General features: G+C 49.4%; 1 long non-coding RNA gene across 2 annotated transcripts in view; it reads left to right on the forward strand.

The window, feature by feature from the left end:
- Window positions 1–4,379: 4,379 nt before the first annotated feature.
- Window positions 4,380–17,984, forward strand: part of LOC135967304 (uncharacterized) — a 50,163-nt gene continuing 36,558 nt past the window's right edge. For both annotated transcript variants that reach the window (XR_010581292.2, XR_010581291.2), the window contains exon 1: window positions 4,380–4,830. This is a non-coding gene — a long non-coding RNA (uncharacterized lncRNA). The remainder of the gene's footprint in view (window positions 4,831–17,984) is intronic.

The raw sequence follows: 17,984 nt of genomic DNA on the forward strand, positions 1-17,984 counted from the left end.
TGGGGCAACTGGAGCACTCGTGGCTGTCATTCTCGCCACTGTCTGGGCTTCCCTAGAGGGTCTCACCTGCAGCCTGAGGACCACATCGGCAGCCACTGAGGAGCCGCCAGGTGCAGCGTTGGTCCCACTCAGTCCTTCTCGACTTTGGTGAGAGAGTAGACAGCAAAACTTCAGCTGGGAGCCCCAGGCCTTCTCTGCTTGGGGCCCTGGGACTGACATAGCACAGATCCTGCCATCCACGTGCTGGGGGCCCCGCCGTGCGGCTCCCTCCTCTGGTCAGGGTCTGCACCCTTGGGCTGTGCAGCTCCTGGTTCTCACACTCAGGGGCCCAGGGAGGGTGGTGGATGAAGACAGAAGGAGAAGGGTGGCAGTTTGATCCCAATTGTGTTGGCTTCATCTTCCGCCTCTTGTCCCTAAGTACATTGGCAAAGTTTTCCAGGTGAAAACTCAGAAGGGATTTTTAATGACTGGAATCTGTGAATTCCATGGAAGCCAAGTCTGTCCACCTCTTTCACCCACCTCATTTCTCCCCGTTGGGGCTGATTTTGGCAGCGTTCATAGGGGCAGGGACGGAGGGGTGGGGGCCAGCCGTCGGCCCTGTGTCCCTCCCTTCCTCCCCTCAGCGCCACAGCATTTCGGTGTCATCCCCTTCCGTGCACGCGTCCTCATGAAAACCAAGTGCGGCTGGAGGGAGATGCCTGCGCCCACTCCCGTGACCTTCCCGGCCGGCCTGGCTGCAGCGGCCCCTCGGCAGGCATCTTTCTGGTGCTGCCTCCGTGCCCCTCCCATCACCTGATGCTCGTGTTCCTGAATCTTCACGCGTGTGCTCTGTGCAGCCACCTCACGGGCTCCCTGGGAAGGAAGACAGTGTCTCACACCGGTCAGAATGCTCTTCTCTGTCCACTGAATAGTCCAACACAGAATCATTCCTCTGTGATTATTTGTGCTTTGTTATGTAGAACTGGAATAAAGAAAAAGTGAATTTAGACATTACAGCCATCAGGTTGAAGCTTAGTAATTGCATTAGGGAATTAAATGGAAGCATTTGAGCTTCTCGAGTTCTAATTCCACATCTTCGTATCCCCATCACCCCCCATACCCAGTGTCTAACAGAGCTCTTGGTCTAGGAGTTTCTTGATAAATGCTTACTGAATTGAACTGGACTGAGCTTAACATTCCCACCCAGAGTTAGAAGCCAGTCCCTGAATAAATTGCATTTAGAATATGAGTTTGATGTTACTGTGGTAAGGGGTATCCTACACGTCATAATTCCTAGTCAATATCGGGTATTTAGTCAAATAGACTCAAGTATAGAGAAGCATAGGCCCATCTGGCAAAAGGGCAAGGCACGCTGCTTTAGGTCCAGGTCCCCAATATCAACTATGAAAATAAAACGTCAACTCCAATGACAGCCCTGTCCTCAGCTGGTCACTGTTTATGCTAACAATTATAAACAGCTTGAACTTGCTGTCCTGAGAGGCAACACACCCTCCATTCTCTCTGCAGTGTAGCTGCCTTGGTGGATGGAACATGCCCCTCCTCCTTCCCTCTCCCTATTCCTCCCTCCCCCCTCCTCTCTCCCTCCCTCTCCCCTCCTCTCTCCCTCCTTCCCCTCTCCTTCTTCCTATCTTCTCTCACCTTTCTCCCCCCACCTTCTCTCCTGGACAAGGGGCAGAAGAGAGGAGATCTCCGGAATCTTCTGCTTCATCCAAGCAGCTTGGGGGCAGCATCAACAGCTGCAATTTGGCTGCCCCAGCAGGTGCCTCAGGGCAGCCTTTCTAATGGGAATCCTGGAATCATGTCTTTCCTTAATGTGTCCTAAAGGCTGGAGGACATGAAGTGAAACAATGCTCCATGCTCAGTCCTGTGATTTTGTGTAATTATTGGACTTACTTTGAAATTAAACTAAATGATACCCAAGGTAGAGCATGAAAAAAAAGAAAAAACAGGCTATGGTGTTTGAAAAACAAACAAAACCATTTGGTTTGTTGGTTTGTTCTTAGACCTTCACAGGCTCCTAGGTCACACGTTTCAGTTTCTTAGCAAGTGGCATTCTCTGCAGAAGCTGTGTCAGTCTCTGTTTGATGATGTCAGCCACAGCAGAAAGAAGCACTCCGTAGGCCCCGTGCTCAGCACCTTGGCGTGAGCTCCTGCCATCTTCTGTTCATGCTCATCACAGCTCTGTGCAGTGGGCATCCTCCTGATCCCTGTGGGAGGATGGAGGATGGAGGCGGAAGGGTGAGTGATGGCAGGATCACATGAGGGGTCTCTCCCGAGGTAGGGAGGGGAACTGGCCCAGGACCTTAGTGCCCATCGCATCCTTCTTCCTCCTCCTCTGCCTCTCTGTGACTGTTTGACTCAGGCTGCAGGGACAGACATGAGTATGTGCAGAGCCTGTGTGCACCCCTGGGAATGTGTGCTCATATTGGCAGGGAGGGATGTGAGTGTGTACAGAGCGTGTGTGCACACCTTGATGTGAGCGCGTATGGAATGTGTGTGCACACCTTGGGGATGTGTGCTGGCATTGGCAGGGACAGATGTGTACAGAGCGTGTGTGCACACCTCGGGGTGTATGTTGTCGTTGGCATGGACAGACGTGAGCGTGTACAGAGCGTGTGTGCACACCTGGGGGTGTGTGCTGGTGTTGATAGGGACAGATGTGTACAGAGCGTGTGTGCACACCTGGGGGTGTGTGCTTATGATGTTTTGTAACCGGCAAATACGTGGCCTGTTGCATCGGGCGGCCCTGCGCCCATGCTGAGCCCGTCAGTGGCCCTCGGGTTGGGGTCTCCATCTGCCCAGACAGCACTCGAGTGGCTTGAGGTTTCAGATTCTTCCTCTACGGATACTTGGGCTTCCTCAGGACCAAACATCAGAACCAGCCAACTGCAAACTACAAGAACGTTCAAATGCATCTTCAGTAGGAAAAACAAAAGCAATTGGAAAAATTTTCCAACGTGACCCCGTGGTTAAGCCGTTAGATACTCCAGCCAACAGATTGAGTCACTTTAAAATTCACACCAATTAAAATGGTTGTGAGAGTTGCAGAGCTTTACCGCTAAACCTTGAAATAATTGAAGCATTCTGCTCCACTTGCTTACAAACTAGAGTTGGGGATACCTTTCAGTCCAAAGTAGCAACCTTCTAAATCCAGTTTAGATGCGAGGCTCCCACTGACACAGGAAGAGACAGTGGCCCTTGATTATTCTCCTGTGTTCAGATACTGTGTCATTTCTTTTTTTTTTTTTTTTTTTTTTTTGTATCCTGATCATCACTTCTGCTTTTCCAATTCAAACTAAAGGAAGGGAGTTTAGTTCTGTTTTGGAGAAGCTGTGGTTAGTAGTTTCTTTTCATGGTTTGCTTAATCTCTTAAGTCTGGTGCTTACATTACCCAAATAGACTTTTCTTTAGTACGACAGTGCCATAACCCAGGGCTTCTCCCTCCATATCTGCTCCCCAGGGGGCTCCCTAGGAATGGGCGCTGGAGATCCAGCCCCCCTCCATGTGCCATTTTCTTTGAGTCCAAGGTAGCTTTGGCTCAGAGAAGAAAAGAGGCCTCCGGGTTAGGTGCCTCTGACTGCTTGCTTGTGAAATGTTTAATGATAAGGCGACTTCCAAACTAATTTACACATTGATAGTTGTAGCTTGAAGTATCACCGCAGTCATAAGAACAAGAAACACTCCCATAAAGTAGATAAGCAGAAAAAAGCCATAGAAGTTTAATAAAGCGCAAATAAAATGGTATTGTAAGAATGTCCAGTGGGAAATGCTCTCAGTCCAGCCAGATCCAGCTGTGGCGTCAGTCCAGCTGTGGTGTCCTCCTGTAAAAACATTCAGCCACATGTGGCCCTGATCGCAATCACTACTCTGAATTGTGATCCAGAATGTTCTTGGGGGCCGATGCTGGGACTGTTCCAGCAGTTCAATCTGATTGGGCGTCACGGTGGTGATGTGCTTAGCGCGGCCAGCTGGGCTGAGTGGTGGCCACCCGTGCACTCGCCACGTGCAGCCGTTATTCTGGTGATGGGGTTGCATGCGCCCCGGCTTGTCCACCTGGGCTATTAAAGTACTGGGAACCCAACCGCGGGCGGTGCCTCCCGATATGGGAGCTGTCTTTTTTATCCAGGGCCCTGTGGCGCTGCAGAACCCTGCTGCCAGTCTGAGCTCACAAGGAGGTACCGGAGGGCTCTGCTGGGGCATGGAGGTCCCTGAGCAGGTGGTCACTTATTGCTTGTGGAGTGGTCCATGGCCTGTGAGTTTATTCTCGGGGTTTGTGTGGGCGAGGTTAACCAGTTCACAGCTGGGCACTTACCCCTTACACAGGTGACACTAGTTAAAGTGGAATCTATATTAGCTCACACGGGAGTGTGTGAGGAGCTGGGAGGGTGGGGAGGCTTGGCCTTAGCACTAGATTCCCGGGCTCCTGACATTTCTGCGTCTTCCAGTTGAGGGGCCGTCAGAGCCGCTGTGGGTCCTGAAGACAGTGGGTGCCATATGGACCAGGGGATGCAGAAGCCTCTAGAGGCTGCGGGAGGCAAGGAGACGGTGGCTTCCCCAGAGCCAGCCCTGCCGCCACTTCGACGTTAGATGGTGGGACCTGTTTTGGACTCCAGCTTCCAGAAATGTGAGAAAATAAGTCAGAGTTTAGGGCGCTAAATTTGGGGTGATTTAGTGGAGAAATAGAAAACTAGCCCACAAATGTGCACGCATTGAAATGTGCTCTGTCCAGGTGTTCACAGTGGTGTGAGGGAGATGGCATCAGGGTTCTGGGAACTGTGCAGTTTTACTGAAGGAAGGGGGCTCGCCACGCCTTTCCTCATATAACTGAAGGTATGTATGCCTGCCACACTGCCCAGGAGACAGGGACTAGAATTCTGACTTTATTTCTTATGGGAACCAAGCCACAGTCAGAACACGGTGAGGGCCGAGACGAGCTTCCTACAGCCTGAACTGGGAAGAGGAATCGCAAGTAGTTTGTGTTTTACTACACAGACCTGTCCTTTTCAAGTTTTGTTAAGTTTTGGAAAAAGGGAGAAGCCAGGCACACCTCGGCGAGGGACAATGTTTCTGGAGGTGGTGCGGCTTCAGCCTGAAAATGGCCGTGTGGTTGGGAGGCTCAGAAACTGCCCTCCAAGGGCACTCATCTATTCTTTATTGCAGTAATACCTCGTTTACAGAAATCCACAGAAATTACAGTGCGGGAGGCTTCTGGTCTGGATGGGTTTGTGTGGACCGAGGTCACGGGGTGTTTTCCCAAGTGCTAATCCTGATCTGGCAGAGGCTCTGTTCCCAAATAATTATTCCACAGTTTCAGAGCCTATTTCTGAGTTATAGTCTTTTAACTTTGTTGCATAAAAGGAAACAAAGTATGTCTTGAGGGTCTAAAAATCCATGTGGTAATCATGGCTGTAAACTCATACCTGGGGCTTTGGGATGGAGTGAAAACCACCGTCACCTAGCGTGGACGCTGCGTGGTATTTTTAGCATGGTGGCCTGCTCGTGCCTTGAACTCTATCTGCAGTGTGAGCAACAGCTGTGCATTTGAGAAATGTGGACAGGTCAGCTTGCTCCTCCAGGGGCCTGCAGGCATCCGGGTGAGGGGCCTGGGATGAGGCCACATCAGTGGGAAGGAGCTTGGTTGTGTCAGCAGATATGTCTGTCTCTACAGGCCCGCAAGCCAGCCAGAACCCAGTTTTCCTTAGGTCATCTAATGCCAGAAAAAACCTGTTTCTTAGAGATTCTCATAATTTATATTAATGAACCATTTGACCGTACATAAAATGTTATAAATGCATGAGGCTTTACAACTTGGCAGATGTGTAACTCACATGTCGTTGTACCAAACTGTTGAAGATATTTGTTTCACTTGAAGGTTGTTAGCATTTTATGTGCAAAGCAAATGCCAGTAGCATTTTGAAGGAGTATTTTGGAATTTTAAACACAGTGGGATAGTGCTGGGTCTCTGGGATACTGGTGAGGTGGACGTGACCTCAAGCTCTTGTAGCTTGCAAGCAGGATTGCTAAATTGTCACAACTGCAGTGCTGGAAAGTCAAAGTGGATTTCTGTAAATGAGGTATTAGTGCAATAAGGAACAGGTGAGTGCCCGTGGAGGGCAGTTTCTGAGCCTCCCAGACACCCCAGGAGGAAGCGGGGGACGGGGGCAGTTACCCACCAGAACCTGGACGGTGAAGCTGGGTTTGCTGGTGGCCCTGCTTGGCAGGTCATTACATGCAATAAGAAACAGGTGAGTGCCCTTGAGAGCGGTTTCTCGGCCCCCTTCAGAACCGCAAGTGGAAGACGCTCCAAGGTGGGGGGTGGGGGTTCGGTTAATCCACAGGGGCCTGGATGGTGGAGCTGGGTTTGCTGGTGGTCCTGCGTGGCAGGTCATTACATGCACTAAGGAACAGGTGACTGCCCTTGAGGGCGGTTTCTCGGCCTGCTTCGGAACTGCAAGTGGAAGACGCCCCAAAGTGAGGGGGGGCTGGTGGTCGGTTATCCAGTGGGGCCGGATTTGCTGGTGGCCGCTGCGTGGCAGGTCACGGCGTGGAGCGATGGGAGGGGAGTGGAGTGGGAATAGAGGATGCACCCTCCACAGCTACTGCTGGGAGTTGGCTCTGGTAGCAGAAGGGGCATAGATAGAGGGATTCCCATCAGGGGCAACACGACTGGGGTCCCACGTGTGGTGGATGCCGAGGTGTGGCTATATGTAATCTCAGTCTGCACAGCCGTCCTGGTGAGTGGGTTCAGTTAGCTTCCCATCTCACATTTGAGAAATCTCGGGGGCTCACATCACAGCTAGGTGGGTTGGAACTAATGTCTCAGGCAGGACGTTGGCCCCAGAGCCCAGATCTTACCCGCCCCCTCTCTTTTCAGTCCACCAAGCTTGTAGAGAGGGTTGTGTGGTGGTGGGTGGCGGCTGAGAAACCGACACAGTAGAAGGTGGGGAGGAACTAAACCAGGCAGGAGACACAGGCAGTGCTTGGGAGGTCTGCACGGGGTGTGGGTGTGGGAGACACCTCTGGGCCAGTGAACCCCGTTCTGTGCTCCTGGCTTGCCCAACCTTGGCCCTCAGCCACATGCTGCGTGCTTTAGGTGAAATCTCAGTCGCTCGTGTGGTGCGGGCATCTTTTCTCCCTGGCTTTGCCTCTCTTTAAATCACGGAGTCTCAGTGGGGATGGCGGGGCGGATGGTGGTCCATGGAATTTGCCCTCCACCTCCCCATCCTTGTCCTGTCCTGTCTGGCCTGTTACCTGAATCTGTGTCTCTTCAGAGCCTGCAAATGAGTGGAGGCCACGACAGCCTCTCGCTGACCGACCTCTCAAACTTTTATTCATCAGAATAGTGTTAAATGCCGATTCCTAGGCACCCCCATCGGACTCTACGCCTGCCTAGCATGGGTACTTTGGGGAAGGTACAGAGGATTGCTGGGCTGTTCCAGGGGGGAATTTGCATTGTTGAATGTCTATTGTGTTCCTTCCAGCACTCTACTTTCCACGCACACGTGGCATTAAACCTGGAAGACCTCTGGGTGCTGTGCTGGTGAGGAAGCCCCGGCTGGACGAGGGGCTGCTGGGGCTCGGACTTGATTCCTGGGCTGGGGGCTGCGGGCTTATTCTCTTCAGTGGGTCTGCTGATGGGATGCCCTGAGAAGTCCTGCTGTGCACTCAGGGGAAGGTGCAGAGACAGGCTCAGAAAAGACAGACCATGGATTTAAAAATTCCTACTGGAAAATCTTTTATGAGCAAAGTAATTTGCATCTAACTGAAGACAATCATTGCTTGAATAATTGGTTTGTTTACAAAGTTGGTCCTATGAACAGATTAAAGTTTTCCTTCATGCCTTATCTACAATGTGAATAGGAGCTATTACCGCAACTTAAATTAGCTTTAAATTTCGTATCAGATTGCAGTCCAGATTACAAACGGCTGCTTGATAATCTAATTGATAAAACGGAGGAATTTAGTGCTTGGAACTCGGAGTGAAGGGAACAGAATTGCTTTGGTTTCTCAAAAGGGTGTTGACTGAGTGGTGACCTGGGGTGAAGAGAAGTGGCTAGAGTCATTACACTCGAGGAGATGATCTGCCCCCGCCTTTCTCAGCTGTCTTCTGGACAAAACAAAGGGTGATAAATGGAAAAAATTCAGCACTGAGTTCGTCTATGCCCTGAGCTTCTCATACAGTCATTAATGGGCTGTATCTGTGAAGCCTCCATACAGGCACAAAGGAATTAGGCTAGAGTAAGGCGGCCGGCGACCTCTGGCGTCTGGACCGCGTGTCACTTCCTAAAGCCCTTTTGGGTGAAATGACAGTGGCAATGTCGTTGTTCGGAGGAGTGTAATCTCACGTATGAGATGCAGATTTTAAATGATGCAGATTTTAAACACCAAAGTCAGGAAGCTTGGTGGGAGTGGCTGTCTTCCAAGTGGTTTTCTGTGCTGCCATGGATGAGGCGTGGATGTGTCATCTGTTGGTGAGATCCACTGGTGAAGGGGCTAAGGAAACCATGGAGGTCGGGGGTGTGAAGCTGCATCTCTTCTGGCATCCCAAGGAAATACATCTTGTAAAACTTGTGAATTTGACCCTGACCCTAACCCCAACCCTGAGTGTTGAAGTCTGGTGCAGTGTCTTGAGCCCTCTTCTGCATTGAGGGTGAGTGACTGTAAATGACCGATTCCTCAGTGGTGAAAGTTCAAATGTAGCTTCCCTGAGGAAGCCAGACCTCGGTCACCCGTATCTCCATTGTAAACACTGCGGCCCCTACGCGGGTGGCTGCAAGTTTCCAGGCCTTCCTTGGAGAAGCAGCCGTGAGGTGCTTGATGATTTGATAACATCAGCCACCTTCTGTCTTCTGTCTAATCACGGTACAAATGATTCTCCTACAAGGAAATGGATCTGGTTTCTTCCTGATCGTTGGAAGAAGCAGCCTGCCTAGGGACTCCACCGTCCTCTGCACTTTCACAGCGAAGCCTGTGTCTGTCTCCAAGGAGTGTCACGTGTGTCGTGGGAATCGCTTCCTTAATTCTTCCTGCTTTTGAGGGCTCCGGTAGCTCTGCCTGTTTCACCCGGGATGAGCAGCAGGTGGTCTCTGGCTACTGTGGGACTAGGGCTTGGGGGTGCATCATCACATCCGGTGGCCTGTCCAGGTGGGCATCATTGTCTTTTGCCTGTTGCCTGAGGCAGCTGTGATGCCATGGGGGTCATGCTTGTCAGGGCCAACCCAGTTCTTCCCGTGTACACCTCTCCTGCTGGAGTGCCTTTCCTTATGATGACTTGTTGAATTAACGTGGAGAATGCAGAGAGGCTCTGGGCCTCTCTCTCTCCCATTCTTACTCCCTGGAGCTGTGAAGCCCGACAAGGGAGCCCATAGCCAGAGGCTCCTTTAAATTGAATTAGAATAAAGATTTGATTACATAGCTAAACACATTTGAAAAGAACTTCACAGATTAAATTCCAGATTCAACCCTTCAGGCCCAGTGGCCACGTTTTGGGGCTCAGCAGCTGTAGGTGGCTGTTGTCTTTCTGTGTTGGCTGAGCAGATTGGGGCGTTTCCAGTTCAGCAGGCAGCTCTCTTGCATGGCTCTGCCTGTGGTGAGGGCACCTAGGCTGGAGAGCCTCGTGGGGATCCCTTAGGCCTCCGGCTGCAGCCAGGCTGCACGGTTCCTGTGCCCCGGGTCCTCTGCAGGCCCAGATGGATCCCACCACAGAGCCAGCACTGCTAGACTTGGGTACTGTGTGCAGACAGCAGAGGGTCACGTCCGGGCCTTGCAGGGGCTGGGGTGACTGGCCTCCTTGGCCAGGCTTCTGTTTCCGAGTCTTCAGGGGAAATGCATCCACCATCCACCATCCACACCGTGCACCAGAGGAAAACTGCAGGCTTCTCTGTGGATGGTGAATTGAGATCATGCAGAGTGACTAGGTTTGGGCTCCTGAGCAGCGTGGAACCTGATACCTTTAGGTGGAACCTGACATGCCTCCATGTGTACATGGCAAAGAGAATGCAGCATTGTCAGCTTGAATCCAGATGTGCTCCCGTTTTGAGGTGGAAGGTTCTGGGAGTATTGGCCATTGGTGATTGTGCTGCCGTGGAGGACTTTGAATGCAGGCACTGGTTTGGGATAACCCTGGTTTCCTGGTCCTGTATGTGGGCATCCCTGAATATCCCGGACTGGAGGAAGGCAGGGCAGATGGGAGGGTGACAAGAGGTGTCAGGTGTTTCCAGCTTTGGGGACTGATGCCATCAGATGGCCGAGATCAGGATGGTGGTGGCCAGGGACCAAAGCAGGGGTGCGTGGAAATGCCATGTTCCTCGGAGCATGGGGAGGACCTCTTGAACTCTATTCCTGGGCAACAGTTCTTCCATTCTCAGGAATCTGTGCCATTGTAATTGAGTAGCAAATTCTGTAATTACTCTAATTACTTACTGTTAAGTCCCCATGCCAATTACCATAAATTAGCAACAGTGATAACAGTTTGCCTGGTCAAACCTTACCAAGAAAAACCAGTGGACCTAGTTTTAGTTGCCTCCAGTTCCCTCCAAATCAGATTCCTTAGCGGCTTGTGTCCCCACACTTGCTGCAGTTCCTCCTGGGCCTGGCAGGCACATTCCAGACATTCACATCTCAGCTCAGATGCAGGCGTGCACATTATTTATAGAAAATCGCACTGCGCTGTGATCGGCTTGAGCTGACGTTCTCTAGGTGGGAGGTGGAGGTTCAAAAGTTCTAATGGGATGAAATTAGAAATATGAATTTTAAAAATTCACGTGTTATGAACTCTGTTCAGTGATTTTCTCTGAAATGAGAGACTATTTGCAGATGAGGCAGTCAGCCTGCAGCTCTCCTTAAATCTGTCCTAGACCTCGATGCCGTCCTTCGGCCTCTTCCTGGGTGTGGGGTGCTCTGCTTGAAGCAAAACCAAAGGAAAGAACGTGGTCTGCATCACTACTGCAGCCAGCTCAACGCGCACACCCACTAGGAGGGGCGTTTGATCACTTAACATTTTAAATGCATTTAACATTCAACCAGCAAGTCAGCCAGTGCTTTCTGTAAGCAAGCTGCCTGGCTCATGGGAACCTGACACTTGACATTTTGGAAGAGAGTACTTGCTTCTGTGGAGTCTCAATATTTGTCTCATTTCTTGAGACTCTGCTGAAAGTGATGAACGTGAGTAAATTAGGACTTTTTTTTTTTTTTTTGTAAATTGGGCCACAGAGCTCTCTAGGCAGAGTCAGGGGAGTAAACGGCTGTGAAAGATGCCGCCTGATGTGAGCCACGGCCAGGCACTTTGGAACCTGGGATCCCATCTCCAGCCTTTCAAAGGACACAGACGAATATAAAATGCAGATGGGAGAGTTCATAATTTGGGCATCTCTGTTCTTTTGAAATCAAAGTGCAAAGAAAAAGTTTTGCCTTGAGGTCTTAACCCATACTTGTTTTTCTCCTGAGGTTTTAAGATTTTCTTAACTGCTTTTCTCTCCCCCAATCCTTGAGGAAGTTCTATCTTCATATCTTCTTAAAAGATATGGTTAAATTCAACACTGAAATATGAAAACATGCTTTCATATTTTTCTTTAAACTGAGGTATCTGACATTGGTGAAGAACTAACTGGGAGTATTGGTTTATTTTTATTTTTTTGAGACAGTCTTGCTGTGTTGCCCAGGCTGGAATGCAGTGGCACGATCTTGGCTCACTGCAGCCTCACCTCTTGGTTCACGCCATTCTCCTGCCTCAGCCTCCTGAGTAGCTGGGATTATAAGTGCCTGCCACCATGGCTGGTTCATTTTTGTATTAGTAGAGACGGGGTTTCAACATGTTGGCCAGGCTGGTCTTGAACTCCTGACCTCAGGTGATTCGCTCACCTTGGCCTCCCAAAGTGCTGGGATTACAGGCACGAGCCACCACACTCGGCCTGGGATATTCTTGATTATAATTGTAACATATCCCTTTAATTAAAACAAAACAGAACAACAACAACAAAACAGCTGTCTGAAAAGTCTCGAAATTAAAGAGCTCACTTGGACAGGGATTTGGACACCAGTTGAATGGCCCAGCACACCATAGTTACATGGGCCACTCGGCCTGTTAGGTCCTTAGGGTATTTGAAGTCATATGGATATTTGCATTTCTGCCTCTGGATATCGTGTTAGTATTCGGCTAGTGTTTGAGGGCCAGGCTCAGATCCGGGAAAACAAGAGCTCCTGCCCTCACGGCACTTCTCTTCCATGTGTGTGTGTGTCAGGAAAATAGAAAGCATAAGATATTTTTTTCAATGAGCTGGGAAGATGGAAAAACAAGCTTAAGATGTTGACTTGTTCAGAAGAAGGGAAGTGCAAGGAACACTCAGCTTTGTTGCTGCTGAAGGAGGCCCCTGGTGGAGGCTGTTTCAGAGGTGGGGTTTCTCTGAGAAAGGTGGTAAGAGGCAAATAGGATGCCCCATCTGGTTTGCCAGAGATGGGGAAAGTTAGTATCCCCAAAACAGCTTCAGCATTCTGGCAAAGCTTTGGAAAACCAGCTACGGTGTAGGACCTTGTTGGCCGCTGGGTAGAAGGAAAACATTGCTGGTCCTGAGGACTGTACTGTTGTTCCACTGCTATAAAGAACTATCTGAGGCTGGGTAATAAGGAAAAAAAATGTTTAATCGGCATACAGTTCTGTGGGTTGTACAGGCTTCTACATCTGGGGAAACTGACAATCAGAGTGGAAGGTGAAGGGGAGGCCGGCATGTCTTCACATGGCTGGAAGGGGAGAGAGAGTGAAGGGGAAGGTGCCATGCACTTCCAAACAACCAGATCTCAGGAGAACGATCATGAGGACAGCACTTGGGGGATTGTGCTAAACCATTAGAAACCACCCCCATGAGTCAATCACCTCCCACCAGGGCTCACCTCCAACATAGGGTTAGAGTTCAGCATGAGATTTGGGTGGGGACACACAGCCACACCATGTCAGGCTTCCCATTCTTCTCCTGCACGTGCTTCGCAAATGGTTCTGTCATTGGTTTTTGTTTCTGTTGATACATAATATACGTACATATTTTCAGAGTGCATGTGATACCTTGATTCACCCCTATATTGATGAAATCTGTGTACTTGGGATGTCTTTCACTTTAAATAGTTTCTTTTCCTTGTGCTGGTTATGTTAAGTTATTCTCTCCTAGCTGTTTTGAAATACACAGTAGATGACCCACTGCCATCCCCCTGCTGATTTATCAATAGTAGGTCTCGTGTTCCCATTAGGCTGTGTGTTTGTGCACATTACCAGCCTCTGCCCATCCTGCTTATGAGTGGGCTCTGCTGGGCCCTGTTGACCACCTACTTTTGGCCTCCATGAGATCTGCTCTCAGCTCCTGCTTATGAGTGAGAACATGAGCCGTTTCCTTGCTTGACTCGTTTGCTTAACGTAATGTCCTCCAACTCCATCCATGCTGCCGCGGATGACAGGGCTCTCCGCTGTGTGGTGGAGTATTGCTCCTGTGTGTGTTCGGGCCACGTTCCCTTCATCCCCTGTTGACGGGCACTCAGGTGATTCCAGACCTTGGCTACTGTGGATGGAAGCTGAGAGCAGTCACTGGCTTTATACTCGGGGGACGTGAGCCACTTTGATGTTCTCAAGCAGCCTATCCCCAAAGCCCTCCGTAGAATGCCGCATTCGTTTGTACTCATGGCTTCTTCCACTAGGATGAACAGCTGGGAAGGGGCTTTGAGTGAATGCTTGGGTTTCTGTCTTTAATTGGTACCCAGCTACACTGGCCAAGTAGGGGTCCCAGTGGCCCTGGACACTACCTCACATAAGGTCCAAAGATGCAGTTAGGTTCTTTTTTTAACTTAAAAAAAAAATGCTTTTGACCTGGGTAAGCTATGGCATTATCAGTTAGAGTTTTTCTATATTGGAAAGGTGCATATTTTATTTTCTAAGAAGGAAAGAAATCCTGTTAAATACTCTAACCACAGATTAAATCATGTCAAGGAAAGAGGTACTATTTTGGGGGAAAATTACCCCTTCATGTCAAAGATCAAGGAGATGACTTACATTGTTTAATTGAGTTAATTATGAAATCTTAAGTGGTTTTAAGAAGATGAGCTGTGGATCCTACAAGACATGAGACTGATACTGATTTAATGTTAGTCAGCCCTGACAGAATGTGGCTAATATTTAAAGCTTGCTCCAGTATTGCTTGATAGATTGTAAGTTAATGTAAAGATCTGTTTGACGCTTTTATTTTACAAAATATTATTGAGAAAAAGTTTGACAGCCAAGGAACGGCCTTCAACCAATTTCTTCCTAATTTCTGTCACCAGAAAATTTTGTCCTGTTAATTCCAGAATTTACTTTTGGAAAGTTCCCGTAAGGAGAGCAGAGGTATTGGTGGTTGAATGGTGACTTGAATTTAGGTGAAGATCGTTAAATATTTCATAGTCATGTTTGTCTTGGTGGTTTTAGCAATTTTATATTAAACTTAGAACTGTGAGTCAAACCAAATGTGTTCTTTTGCTTTTGTGATACTCCTTTGTATGACTATACTGGTAAAGAATGATAAAATGTGTATTGGGTATTTTTTCTGTGTAGATATTAGGATTTTTAGGGGAACAAATTAATCATTCTTCTAATATACACTGTGTGTTGGGTCCTTTGTATATTAGTTGAATCACTCTAATGAGGACCACTTGAAAGTCTGTTTCTATAGCAGATCTTTTATATGTTGACTTGTGTTATGCAAAATCCTTCATCCTCTAAGAAGACTAAGCAATGGGTTGGAGGAAAGATTTAATCACCCATTAGGTCTATTCCGAATGCCCAGAATTGAATGCAAGTACTAATTATGTTTTTGAAGTGGTGTGTGTGTGTATGGGTGTGTGTAGTGGACTCCTTTTTAGGTCATGGGAGGGAGGTAAAGCGAAGATGAGATTTGCTGATGAACATTTGTGCACATGCTAGTGGAGAAGTCATATGACTTGACTGCACCTGCGTACTCTGATTTTGGTTTCGTTAGTGTCCGTAGCCACAAGCCTCAACTGCCTCTGGGACCCACCCTGAGGGGCTGTGGTGAGGGTTATTATAGAGTCGTGCGTCTTAGTGAAGGGCACAAACGGCCTTGTGGGCCTACTTTGGCTTTGTTTGAACGTCTAGATTGTTAAACTAAGTTTAACATTTTGAGGATTATAAATTGTGATTCTTGTCTAAGAAGAGGTTTCTGTTGTCTCTGAAGACAGGAGCCCCAATACAGAGGGTCCCTGGCTCCCAATTGTTACATATCTGATTTTTTTTTTCAACCTTGTGATGGTGTGAACTAGTCACACTCAGTGCATTGTTTGGCCCAAGATGGGCTGCCTCTGGATGAACCCGTTGTAAGTTGAAACTATGATGTCAAATGCACTTTCTATTTAGGATATTTTCAGCTTACGCTGGGTTTATTGGAACAGTTTCATCCCATGGTAAGTCAGGGAGCATATGTGCTCATAAAAGTGGAGACGATCTCATAGATACCGTGGGATATAATGTCTCTGATGTTATAGAGATACGATGAAAACAATCAAGTGGGACTTGGAAGCCTTGGAGGGACTCACATGGGCGGCTCCTGGAATGCAATCTTGAGCGCCACTGGCTTCTGGATGTGACATCTGTACCTTCTGCTTAGCCCAGTGTGTTATCGGCTGCTCTCGAGGGCAGAGAGGTCCAGCGTTCCTGTGTTTAGGTATTTGAGCTGCCTTAAGAGGCTAGGTCAATTCTCACTGGTGTCTTCAGGGCTTTAGGCCTTCTGAACAAGCAGGAGGAAGCACGACTTTGTAGAGCTTTGGAAATCTCAACGGACTTCAGGGCCATCCCCTTTGGCAGGAGAGAGCCCCACTGGAGGCGAGCAGGGTGCCGTGCGGGCCTCTGCTGGGCCCAGGCATGTACGGACGTTGTGAGGGCCACAGGACACAGATCGGTCTTGGTTCACAACTGGCGTCGATGGCCACGCAGCATTTCTGCCAGGTACATGAGTGCGGGGACTTGGGTTTTGGGGTGTGCGTCCTGGTTGCCTAGTTGCTTGGAAGACCCCCATTCAGACCCCAGCCTGAGTCACCGTGACAGGCCTCCTGCTTCACACGCCACACGGAAGCCGTGGCGTCGGTCACTGACGTCCACCGGGTGTCAGATGTGCGTGTGTATCTTCCTTGGTCTCGGGATGTGTCTTGTTTTGAGGTTATAGTAAACGTTCTTTACAAGGGGTTTTGGATTTTTTATGTTGTTTGCAAGGAGGCAGCAGGGAGTGCTTGAGCAATGAGATCCCCTTTCCAACCAATACAATTTCAGATCCCAGCAGGTAATTAAGGCAGCGGAGCTGTGGGATCACCTTTGCAACCAATGAGAATTCAGATCCCAGGAGGTAATGACGGCAGCGGGGCGGGTGGCAGAACCCTGAACTGTGGCTGTTTCTGGTGTCTTGCCCCGCGGACAGAGCGTGCTGGGGCCTCCGTGGTCCTCTGTGGGGTGAGTGGAGCGCATGAGCTGGGTGCTGCTGGGCCCTGGCTGGCTCCCCAGCCCGGGGTTTATGCAGGACTCGTTAGACAACTTGGAACCCAGAAAGCAGCACGAGGAGAACGGGATTGTGCCTTTCTGGATCCTTGGTGCTTCCCAGTCTCAGACACTGAGTAGGCTCTGAGGGGTCTCGCCGGGAAGACTTGCACAGTCGGCCCCCAGGATGGAGTGGGGCTGCAGCGGGTCTTGCAGGAGCTGGAAGTGGGGGTGAGTGTCTCGCAAGCGGGACCTTTCAAGTGGGCCCAGTAGGATGCATCTGTGGAAATGGTGCCACCTAACGCAGGGCTGCGGCCAGCAGGACCTGAAAGGCTACAGCGGGCTGTGTTTCTGCTCTCTCTCGAGTCTCTGCATGGTTTTCCTTGGTTTTTGTCTGTTTGGAGGACGCTTTCCCCTTTCTTGCGCTTACCTAGCCCTCTGAGCTTCTTTGTTGAGTATGACAAAGCCCTGAGAAGGCATTTTTATCGCATAATTGTGTTATCCTGGTGGCTGGATAAATGACCTGCAAATGTGGGTGACTCAGTAGCTCTGAGGGTGTTCAATATCCAAGACAGAGGTGGGAAGGAAATGTTCAGGCAGGCATCAGAGGATCTGTTCTCTGCTTTACACTGGGGCCCTGGTTTGCTGACAGTCTTCACACTCGATCCAAAATGGTGCGAAGGGCGGGCGTCAGTCAGTTGATCTTATTTGTGGTGGTGCTTATGGTGGGTTTTCCGTAAGGAATGTAGACTTTATTAGCTTTGGCAAGGGAATCCTGAGTGATAAATTGGAAGAATGTCTCAGGAAATTCTGGAACCTGCAGTGAATCTGGAATCTGTATGAAATTGAGATTTGGATTCTCACGATTTCCTAATGCTACCCCGAAACCCAGTAGTTGAGACAGTCGTAGAGCTTCAGTTGTGCTGCCCCGGTTCCCCATTTTAAAAGGAACACGTTGCTTTCCTCTAGAATGTTCTGAGCTCTGAGTGCTGCCGGCAGAGTGACCAGCTCTCTGCATCAGAGGGGAAGCCAGGGCTGCGTTCACGGCGTCGCGGCAGCCGGGAGCTGACCCTGGACCTCAGGCACGTGTGATGCTGACCATTTTCTGTAAACTCCAAGGGTGTAGTGGTCTCCTTGGCCCTTTACAGTCTTCTGAAGCTTTTGATGTGTCTGCACTTTGTAGATTTTTCAGAAGTAGACAGCCTTTTCCCACACCCTTGGGCTGAGTTTCGTCAGAGGCTGGTGTGTGGGAAGCACCACACCCACATTCTGACAGGGAAGACTCTGGTGCCCAACTGAGGTCAGAGTGGAAATTTGTTCTTCCTTCCCTCCAGTCTGGTCCAGCTGCTCCCTGCTTGGCCAGAAGAAAATCATGCTTATTCAAGTCATAGGCAAACCCCCGAAGTCAAACATTTGTCTTTCTTCTTTTTTTTTTTTTTTTTTTTTTTTTTTTGAGACGGAGTCTCGCTCTGTCACCCAGGCTGGAGTG

The sequence above is a fragment of the Macaca fascicularis genome, chromosome 15 (assembly GCF_037993035.2).
Source record: "Macaca fascicularis isolate 582-1 chromosome 15, T2T-MFA8v1.1".
Lineage (NCBI taxonomy): Eukaryota > Metazoa > Chordata > Mammalia > Primates > Cercopithecidae > Macaca > Macaca fascicularis.